Source organism: Eurosta solidaginis, chromosome 1, assembly GCF_040869045.1.
Source record: "Eurosta solidaginis isolate ZX-2024a chromosome 1, ASM4086904v1, whole genome shotgun sequence".
NCBI lineage: Eukaryota > Metazoa > Arthropoda > Insecta > Diptera > Tephritidae > Eurosta > Eurosta solidaginis.
Window position 1 is genome coordinate 89,991,977 of NC_090319.1, and position 11,743 is coordinate 90,003,719.

At 37.6% G+C, this 11,743-nt stretch overlaps 1 pseudogene; it reads right to left on the reverse strand.

The window, feature by feature from the left end:
* Nucleotides 1-656: 656 nt before the first annotated feature.
* Nucleotides 657-3,430, reverse strand: LOC137236407 (protein rolling stone-like; annotated as a pseudogene).
* Nucleotides 3,431-11,743: the final 8,313 nt, after the last annotated feature.

The window sequence follows — 11,743 nt, forward strand, 5'->3', positions numbered from 1 at the left end:
CTTGTATAACCATAGCAAAGTTTCATATCTATGCATCGTAAGCATAATTATTATAATAATAAAGGTTGTAATATTTTCAATTTTTAAACATAATAAAGTAATTATAAAATTAAATAGTATAATTCTGCTACTCTACCAAATAAGGTCAATAGCTTTCCAAGTTATATAAGTGCAGAGTCAGCAGCAGACGATATTGACCAATTCATTTTAAAAATCACAAATAAACAAAAGTATTAATATCCAGTCTAAATTAAAGTTGCAAACTGGCAATTCGGGGAATTCTGCTATTTAACAAAATATTAAGTACACAGCTAGTTAATTCTACTTAGTAAGCAATAATATCATTTAGTTAGCAATAAGTATTAATATTATTATCAGCAAATTGTAAGTTTCATTATTGATTGTAATAAAGTGAAAGTTCAGTTTTGATTCAGAGTTACACCCTAGTCAGTCGTGTTGATTTTCTTAGCGTATTCTGCCTTTGGTTTATATCTTCCTTTTTAAAAAGCCCCTCCGCGAATTAAGCAACGAATCTCCCGCGACAAAACCCTAGCCTACTGCTCCCATCAAGAAATCGCGTGGCACTTCATCCCCGCCGCTCCCCCCCCCCCCCCCTCCCGCACTTTGGCGGATTGTGGGAAGCGGGAGTGAAAAGTTTTAAAAGGCATTTCAACAAAATAGCGTCTCATATACCTTTGAGGAATTCGCCACCTTGTTGTGCAGAATCGAGTATTGCCTCAATTCACGACCTCTCACGCCTTCCTCCAACAATCCAACCGATCTAGAGCATCTTACTCCTGGTAATTTTCTGACAGGGGGACATCTACTCGCCCCTCCCGAGCCAGATGCCAGCGAGAGCTCGTCATCAGTCATCAACCGCTGGCAGAGACTAAAGGCCCTACACCACTCATTTTGTAAGCGATGGGCTATCGGCTAACAGTAAGGAGAAATCCACTCGTGACATGACCCTGGAAAGGGAAAACAGACCTGAATGAATGGCAAACCATTTTTGGCTATGGATATGGCGAAACAACAAAAACCAATTGGGCAATGATGGTATGGGTGCAGAAACTTTGCCAGGACATTAAGGACGAAAATCCCAAATAGTTGCACGTATCTTTATAGAGAACGGTAGATTGGTCTACACTGGCACCATCTGACATGAAAAAGTACCCAGCTTGCAACTTTTGTTGCAAGTATAGCATAAGAAGAAGAATTTGACATTCGCTTCGGCTAAGGGTGCTGGCACACTTTGGAAGTGAAATTACTTTTCTCACTCGTTGGTAACTTTTAAACATTTTTCGCAATTAAATGGTTAATGCTAAATACTATTTAAGACTTTTCTAACTTTTCGCTGCTTGCCGCAAACGCCTGATTCTGATAACCAGACGTCGTATGGAAATTGCCTAAAACCATTGAAATTCCGGAAGGTGAATGCTGAATACCATTGCCCATTACTGTTTTTGGCAAATCGGCGTTTCCGTTTTCTCAATACCATTCGTATTTGGTGCTGTTGTTGGTAAATAGTAGGATGCCTTATGAATGTGTCTATAAACCATAATACGCAGTTTGTAGATAATGAACAGCATCATGTAAATGCAACAACTAAGCAAAACTACACCAAACACCACGAGCGTTGCACTTAATGGTTCGTTCCAATCAATTACGTGATAAATATACGGTTGACCTTTACTATTATTGCCACCACAGAGGAGGTTATTGAGAAAATAGCAACTATGCTGCCACATAATACAGGCAAAAAAAAAATATATGCAATAATCGTAATGGATGAGCTCCAATCAACAAATCTATGAACATAAAAATGGAATTGCACGCATGAGTCAGCACATTTGTTGCATTTAAAGAACTCTCAGCAGCAATATAAAGTACACTCCAGTATATTATTGTTATCACAATGGAAAGGACTGATGAAATGATATACATTCCCCAGTAAATAACGAAGGGACTCGTTAGCGAATCGAAATTTAAAAATGTATCTGCATACTCTGGATGAAAATACCATAATGTGAATAACACTGCTCCTAATATATTGGTAAACATACAGAGCATGACACCCCAGCTGGTCATGTAAATAAAATACAGCGAAAAGTTTGTTGATGACCCCTCCTCCGTCTCTAGCATCGAGTCTATAACAACTGCGATGAAGAATAACGCAATAAGCCAACGATAAATTAAATATGCAACGATGTATATTGGAACGATTTTCCGTCATCCCTTGTCAAATTTGGTTTTGAGACAAACCGGTTTCTGCGTTGTGCCATCATCAGTGTCTATTTTCGTTCTGATCTGTTGTTGTCGTTTGTCCTGTATTTATAGTTCGTAGGTACATGAGCAGGTATTGTCAAAATTGATGCTTGTGTATGTGCTGTGTGTTCATTCAGAACCGAGGGTGGTTTACTAATCGTTTTGTGTGGCTGACTGGGGTAGGTAATAATCCGTAATTTTAGTCGCTTGACCTTCTTTGTGGGTTTGTTGTTTTGGTGTGTTAATTCCAATATACATCATTTATCCACCCTGTCGGAAAACAAAACAAAATAAGTCAAATATGCAACGCTTTTCGTGCGACTTTGCCATTGTGACTTTACAAAATCTTCCGCTGGGGTGTGATCGAAACCGCACTGATCCCGACGAAATTCCTTCTTAACAGGATGTACAATTGCATGCAAGCGAGTCATATCGGAGCTTCCCGATTTGATCGCTTACTTAATTATGCAACTTACATCAGGCAATATTAAAGTATTTCCGCATTCTCATATTTGGCTTATTTCAAAGTTTGCAAAATGTTATTACGCTTTATTGGGTGACTCAAATGGTTTTATACAAATCTAATGGGAAATTATGGAATTAATTATACAGGTATTTTGTTGTTATTACTGCAGACAATGTTGTTTGACTTTGTGCCAGATTGATTTACGTTCATGTTAAAGAGCTACACATGCGTCTCCGATTTATTCACATAAGCACAGCATTTGATGTTATAAAAATAATAATCTTGCATCTAAAACACATCCCCACATGGTACTCAAGTAGTTTCATATAATAATAATTTCAATATGAAAAGTAATCTAATCAAAAACACAACAACGCTGAGAACCAGGCAGATCACATGTAGATTATATGCTGAAAATTTGCACTACATCAGGGCTCTTCATTTCATAGCACAATTGTGCCCTCTAAATTCACACGCATATGATTCGCTCTGTCGTCGTTAATTGAGTTAGTCGCCGCTTGGCGCTTGGCATAGATGAATAGATTTGCAACTCTTTAGCCATCATTCGGTGGCAAAATCCTGAGCCAGATAAATAATTTTGCATGTAAATGCAACAACATAGATTTGAGCCAGATAAATCCAGATAGAAGTCTGGTTCAATTTGTGAGCCAGATAATTTGTTAATTACTTCTTTTTAGTTTGGCAACGCTGCGTTTAATAAACCTAATAATCCAAAAATAGATGTCGCTGCTTAGTCTTTCGCCGTATGAGTTAAATGAAAAAGAGCGGCGACATCTGCCTATCACATTTCACGTGTGCGAAAATTTCACGACATCTGCTTCTCAAGTCTCTCAATGATCCAGAGCATTCCCGTGGGGATTGAGCGTGAGCCGGAGCTGTAGACCTCACTGGAAGACGGCATTTGTTTCGAGAGAGCGCTGTCAAAATGCACATTTTTTATAACATTTGTCAATGATGCCACTCCAAACAAAAATGAATAGATCTGAATATAGGGAATTTTGACATACATTTCGGCGATTATAGTTTCAATCATTTAATAAAAAGATAGTCGTAAAATATTCATTTCTTTAAACTTATTTTACAATAATACGACTAGTTAGACTCAAGTATCAACAAATCTAATTAAAATTTACATTTTGATTAAATTAATTAGTCAAATATTGTAACACATTTAACGCACAGTGAAAACCATATATTCTTTTGAAATTTCAATAAATCGGACCTATGCTATAATAGTTAACATCAATTAATGGATAGGGCTTATCCTACATGTCTGACGTTCCAGCTTCTGTGATCAAAATGGACTGGTTGCATCGGGACTTCATATTTACAAAACCTGTTATTAGTGATAACGTGTGAATGGGAAATAATATTTACCCTCCGCCATCGAACTAATAATATTTACACTAAAACAAGTATTTTTATCCTTTTCCCATAATTTTTGAACGCATTTCTACAGTTGTAGGTCAAACTAAAGTTTACCGAAATTTTTGGCCCGTTTTCCATTTTAGCTGGCACATTTTTTGTTATGGCAGCCGCTTCAGCTGGCGCGAGGGATTTATCTGTGATTGTTGTCAGCTTAAATTTGAGATAAATCCCTCGTGAGAGCGCAAAAAATTGGAGAGTTGCGTCATCTTTGGCACTTGGCGTAGCAACATCGGTGATGGGTTTCGGCTGATCAGTATCAAAATATGTATGAATAATGAATATGAATCCCGACGATTGCGCTCTCACTAATGCAGGCGCACTTTAAATTTTGAAGAGCCCTGCACTACATAACAAATAAATTTTCACACGTTTCTACCTGTGAAGATGTGTGGCGGCTGCAGCTGCGACTGATTCCTCTATTTGGATGTTGAAGTGTGACCGCCACGCTTGTGATAGATGGTTGCAGCAAGGTTTCGGTTACGAACAAATTTTGATGGTAGGGGTATTTTTGAATTTCGCACAGTTTTATAAAAATCAGTAGATTGCTAGTAATATTAGGGGGACTCATGTAACCTTATAAATGCCTTATAAAGTGTGTAAACGTATAAATTTATCTAGTGCGTAAAAGAGCTGTCAAATTTTGTATCAAAAATCATTTACACAATTTGTATAAATTTACGCGCACAGTTCATTGTGTAAACACGGTAAACTCAAAGGAATACAACCTTGCAGACATTATAGCAGGCATTTTCATCAGAAATCTCCATAATCAGCTAGTCATTTACAAGAATTTCTTAGTAAAGATGTTTTAGTTTTGATTTTTCACTTAATCTTGGCATTTTTTAATTTGTATAACAATCAAAAAAATTGTGTTTGGCAATAATACAGCTGATAAACAATCAAGTTTATCAAGAATATTACTAGGTGCGTTTATATAACAGCGTGTGTAAATGGATATAATTTTACACCTTATAAGTTTATAAGCTTTCATGAGTCCCCCTATTGTTCCGTGACAGGGTCCAATCCAAATGTCAAGTGTTATTGAGACGGACTTCCTGTCTCAACATCGTATTGCGAGTTATCGATGTTTCGATACTTTCGTTTTTGCTCACCACCAGTAAGAGATAAAGGTGCATGCGACACTAAGCGGCACGTACTACAGAGCACTCGCGGCATTTTTGCCTAATAGAGGCGCGTGCATATGGTGTGCATTCAGCTTGGTTGGTCAACTTGGTTGTGTCGTGTCGTCTGACGGTCGCCAAATCTACATGGTTCGACAAGTATACATGCAAAGAATATTATGTCGCGTCGTATAGGCGCATTCAGCTTACACGAACCCGATCGTTGAAGGCACACGAGAAATCATTGACTATAGCCAACGAGAACGTAAAGCAATATCTTGATGGCCTGCATGATAGGTCGCAGTGTTTATTAAGTAAGTAAGTAACCACCAGCTGCCCAATAATTCCCTGTCTATCTCTAACTGGCTCGCCACCCAACCCATCGCCAAATACCGACGGTCATGCATTGGTTTATTTAGCGAACCTCTCTTTCCAGATTCAACATGACTCGCTTCACGGCATTGCGTGAAAAAGTAGAGAGCATGGCACAACGATATCCCGCCCCATGCCACCTATGCGAAGGCAGTCACCCCCTTCGTCTATGCCCAATCTATAGGGCGAAAACTCCCGAAGAGAGGCTAAGAGAGGTACTAGTCGAACGGCTTTGCAGCAACTGTTTGTCCATATCGCACAGCGCCGGCGCATGTACCAGCCAAGGACTGTGCCATAGGTGTCAGGGAAAACACCACACAACCCTACACATCGAAGGAGAGGACCAGCCAGAAATCGATTCATGACCGTGGAGTGTGCAAGTGGAGAGCGAGGAAGAAAATGAAAACTGGCTGACACTAGATCCATCCGGCATTGAAACCGACGACCTGGAGGAAGGGGAGATTGTAGAAGTCGGAGCGGAATCTTGGACTTTCCGCCCGGCCCTCGAGGGAAGCGGAAGCCAGAACTTTCCGACCTCTTCTTGCGCATGAGAAGCGCCGTGGCGCGGAATCGCGGCCTTTCCGCCCATTGCTACAACAACAACAACGTCAAGCTGGAGCGGAATCTCGGAATTCCCGCCCACCCATACGAAAGCAACAGCAGCGTGAAACGGAATATCGGTCTTTCCGTCCACCCATAAGAGAGCAACGCCAGCGGGGAGCGGATTCGCGGTCTTTCCGCACGATAGCCAGAACGGCCTCTCGAGTCTCGCAGCTACCAGCATCCTTCAGAAATGGGCACATCATTCGTGAAACGGTCGACTTGAGGCAGTTCGTTTCGATATCACCAACTGCATTGGTAAAAATAGAGGCACGAGGACGCCTTCACATCGTCCGAGCGCTAATCGACGCCTGCGCCCCAACTTCCATCATCGCGCAAGATTCGTTGCTTAAATCGCGGCGGGGCTTTTTAAAAAGGAAGATATAAACCAAAGGCAGAATACGCTAAGAAAATCAACACGACTGACTAGGGTGTAACTCTGAATCAAACTGAACTTTCACTTTATTACCATCAATAATGAAACTTACAATTTGCTGATAATAATATTAATACTTAGTGCTAACTGAATGATATTATTGCTTACTAAGTAGAATTAACTAGCTGTGTACTTAATATTTTGTTAAATAGCAGAATTCCCAGAATTGCCAGTTTGCAACTTTAATTTAGACCGGATATTAATACTTTTGTTTATTTGTGATTTTTAAAATGAATTGGTCAATATCGTCTGCTGCTGACTCTGCACTTATATAACTTGGCGAGCTATTGACCTTATTTGGTAGAGTAGCGGAATTATACGTAACTCGCACGACCTATCGCGCGGGGGCGGATGACGCCCCCGACACTCTGCGAGGGTGCCTCCTGCGAATACGAGGTTCGCAAGGAGTAACTAAGCGGTTGACAGTGCACGCAATTATCAAACAAAACTTCGCGTGATAAGTCCAACCGCAAACGGCGATCCGTCGATCGCCAGCACGTTCACGCACATGAGACTTGCGGACCCCAATTTCCACACCTCCGCGCCTGTTCGACTGATCCTGGGAGCCGACGCATACGCCGAAGTGTTGCTAACAGGAGCGCAACCAACAACGATGGGCCCCCTTTTGGCTCAAAGTAGCATCTTTGGGTGGCTCCTGTCAGGATCGTGCCCTGCATAAAGATCAACCAGCAAACTTATACTTTGAAATTAAAGAACGTATACGCATACGCAAAACCACATATGTTAAAATGAAATAAAGAACCAATACAATACGCAAACGCCTTGAAGAATGAATTTATGAATTTTCAATGAATTAGTAACTTGTACATAAAAAACCAAAATAAAAGAATGTGTTGATCCATAGCCGTTGCTTTCGCAAGGGACCGGCATGTTTAGGCCACCAAGCTAAATTCTTTTTATCATGTCTTCGCGGACGACCCACCCTTATCTTACACTCCTTTGGGCATATCGCCGGTCAGCCAACGCTATCCCCATGCACCCACAAAGAAGTCAGTCCCGCAAGAAAAGCCCAGCTAATGTGGATATTCCGGTAAGGCCAATGCCTTAACTTATAAAACATACCCAACGTCTAAGTCCGATATAAGACTCACATTAACCGTTCAGCCAACCATACTAAGGCCTCACTAAGGCCTTCGTTTTTCGCATCGGTAACGCACAAGCAGGTTGGTAGTAAGCAGAACAAATTAATATACCATTTTTTTGTTATGTTTTCAAATGCCTACCAATAACATGCACGAACATATTCATGCCTGCTTAGAGCAATGAACTGACGGTACAGTTCTTAGGTTTAGCATAATAACACACGCTCAAACCTATTGCTACATATGTAAGTATATGGATGGACATATCGGTAACTACTTATATTTTTTGCCAGAATTCCTCTGCTAAGGCATCTGCCTGAATGCATGGCGAAGTATGTACATCCATATACGTGCATATATACCTTACGGATTTCCCCCTATTGTATGCGCTTTTGAGCAAAGGTAATTTCCCCTCAAAACGGTTAGCTATGTCAACTGCGGCTCGAGGGTTTTATGTCTTTTGCGAAGAACTTAACTTTTACTTTTTCTGTCAACTTTCAGCGGATCAGCAGCAGCAACACCACCGGGTAAGCCAATATATCAGACTATAAATTGAATTCCTAATAAATTTTATAACGATTATCTTACTAACAGCCTGATTCTAATGTGGTAACAACTTTCTTCACCACGGCAACTTTCTTCATGTGGTAACTTTTGTACCCTTTTGGTATTCTGCCCACGAAAGTAGCCGGATAATTGTTTATCCACTAAAATAGGTGGTAACATCGATGTAACCGCACAAAAGCTGTTGTTTAGAAAAAGGCAATACTGAAAAATAAAGAATTGTGAGCGGCAATAAGTAAACATAATAGTAAAAAAGTGTTGCCTCTTGCTATACATATTTGTTTCCATGTACTTTCACAGTATATATTACAATATAGCTATGTAAAAACGTATGTATGTATGCATATATGTATATCACATCGTCCCGTTTATTCGTTAACATCGTATCTACGAGTGTCACATCATCGGTAAAGCCATGGCGGAACCATACATGGTAGCAACATGGTGACATACCTACAAACATAAATAAAAATTCCATGTACTTCGTTTTTGTAAATTCGATGGACAAATGTCAAAATCGTACTGCGCCGGAAGTTGATGTATCAAATTAAATAAAAAAGGTTTTTATTCAGCTGTCCCATGCTGCCACCTTGTATCGTTCCGCCATGGGTAAAGCGAAGAAAACCAACTTTTAAATTTCACCACAGACGCTGGTGTAGTGCCAAAGTAAAATACATTAAAATAAATTGTAGATGGCAACCCTCTTTAGAAATGTGCAAGATGCAACCATACATCAGATGCACTTGGCATCACTAAAATTGTTAGAGTCGAGCAAGTTGGAGAGTTTCTGATTGGTTGAAACTGCCGTTGTTCGACGCCATGATTTTTATTTTTTGACGCCATCATTAATTTCGTTGCTAAGCAACGAAGAGAAAAACTGCCGAGCTACAGGTTGGCGTTAGCGGCAGTTTTCAGTTTGAAGCAAACCGGCACCTGACTATCACGCGAAATTCTAAAACGCACAAAAAGGAAATCAAAAGTAGTGGACAGTTGTAAAATAAAAAATATATATATACTGTACATAAAGTTTATAAAAAAAAAGGAGTGAACAAAAAGAAGTTTTTTTTTAAATACGGATTAACGTCAGAATAAAAGTTGTAACGAACTTAAAGTGGAAAAGAACAAAGTTTATATTAAAGAAACTTATATATATTTTTATTAACTGAAACAAATCTATTTTATTTGGAAGAAAAAAAGAAAGGTGAAAGTAAGTGTGTGTGTGTGGGCGGGAGCGCATTAGAGCGCTAGTTTCCCCTGGATCTAAAAATGGATCCTCCACATGGCGACCGTGGGCCGAAGCCCTGGAAATGCGGCGAGTGGCCGGAAGGAGGTAAGCCTCCCAACAGGCGTGGGCATTAAAAAAAAAAAAAAAAATACCCACTTAAAATTTAAAATTTAAATTCAAAAAAAAAATATAAAAATTTGAAAAATTACAAAAAAATACAAAATATACAAAAACCCTACAAAAAAATTTAAAAACATCAAAAATCTACAACAAAAAAAAAAAACTACAAAAATTTAAAAGCCATTTACAAAAAAATTTAAAAATTAAAAAAAAAATTCTTACAAAAAAAATATAAAACATTAAAAAACTATTACAAAAAAAAATATAAAAATTTGAAAAATTTCACAAAATACAAAACTTACAAAAACACTACAAAAAAAACAAAAAAAATTATATTTAAAATCTACAAAAAAAAATTTTTTTTAAAAATCACAAAGTCAAAAAAAATATTAACACATTTAAACATTTGCAAAAAGAAAAATTTGTATGAAATCAACAAAAAAGGTACATGGCAGTGGCGGTGGTTTTTGGCAGTGGCTGGTGAGTGAAAAATGATAAACCTTTATATGGATTGAAATAAGAACATTTAGAAAAAAAATATACACGCATAATATAAAAACTTAATAAAAAAAAAACGGAAATAATTAGAATTTTCAAAATTAATAATACAACGAACTAATCAAAGCAGAAATAATATTATTCAAAACAAAAAAAAGAGTAAAAATTAAATATTAGTTTTGGCATAAACTGTACTAAATTCAGTAGAAAAACGGCACTAGCCACGCCACTTTAGTAACGGCACAAGCCACGCCACCGTCATAACGGCAAACTACCATACATCGAAAAACCACCATACATCGAGAAACCGAATAGCGGTAAGCTAGTGACGTCATCAGGAACAGCAAGTGCAGCAGCAGAACAGCAAGCGCAGCAGCAATACACCAAACGCAGCAGAAAAACAGCAAACGGTAAAACGCAGAGGCATTTTGGTATGGAATTTTTTTTAATTTTTAAACTCACTTTTATACTATCTAAGCTCATTTTACAAAAACTACTTAAAATTACTTTTTCAATTTCTGAACATTACAAAACCAATTTTCATACCATTTAAAAAAAAAAAAAAAAAATTTTTTTTTTGGTTAATAAATACATACACAATACATCCATCAAATTTATAGACATACATTATATGCGTAAGATTTCAGGTAGGCACTGTGGGATAGGGTCGGACAAAAACAGAAAATTTTTTAACATTAATTGATTCTAGTTTTGGTCCCACTCTGCCCTACAGTGGGCTCCATCACAAAAGAATACAAACAAAATTTTGTTAAAAATATGATTACAAATTTTCTTTAAAGCGGTGCGTCCGCGTAAAAATATTACATATTTTTTTAATCCCGGTGCGTCCGAGGACATTTATATTACAATTTTGGAAAGATGCGGTGCGCCCGTATCTATAAAAATAAAAACAAGACAATTTTGATAAAAGCGGTGCGTCCGTTTAAAGCCTGTACAAAAATATTTGCCATTCTATAATCTTTGCATTTAAATTCAAATAAAATTATAACTTTGCCATACATTTCTGATTCAAAATTTTTTTTCACATTCTGTACAATTAAAAATTCGTACATTTCAATAAATATATTCGTAAACAATCAACATCTTTTAAATTGCATGTGAATCCCAATTCCCATTCCCGTTTTACATGAAAAATTTTCAGCTAATTCCAACCATTGGATTTGGATTTGCGGACAACAAAGGCGTAAAGTATTTCTTTAATCTTTCTTTTCATTAACTAATCACTAACTTTAGTATTTCAATAAAATTCACTAACTAAAGTTTTTTGCTATAAGTATTCGCTAACCAATTGTATAATTATAACTATAATCTAAAAGCTTTCAACAATACATACTTTCACAAACTTCTTTTAAAATATTTTCATAAATTCCCTTTAAGAATACTTTCATAATTTTCTTTTGAGCTCAACTCAACCCGTTCCAATTTAATTTCTTTAAATTCAATTTCTATTCAATCTTCATAAACAAATTCCACATATCTTGCAACAAAAATTTTAATATTTTG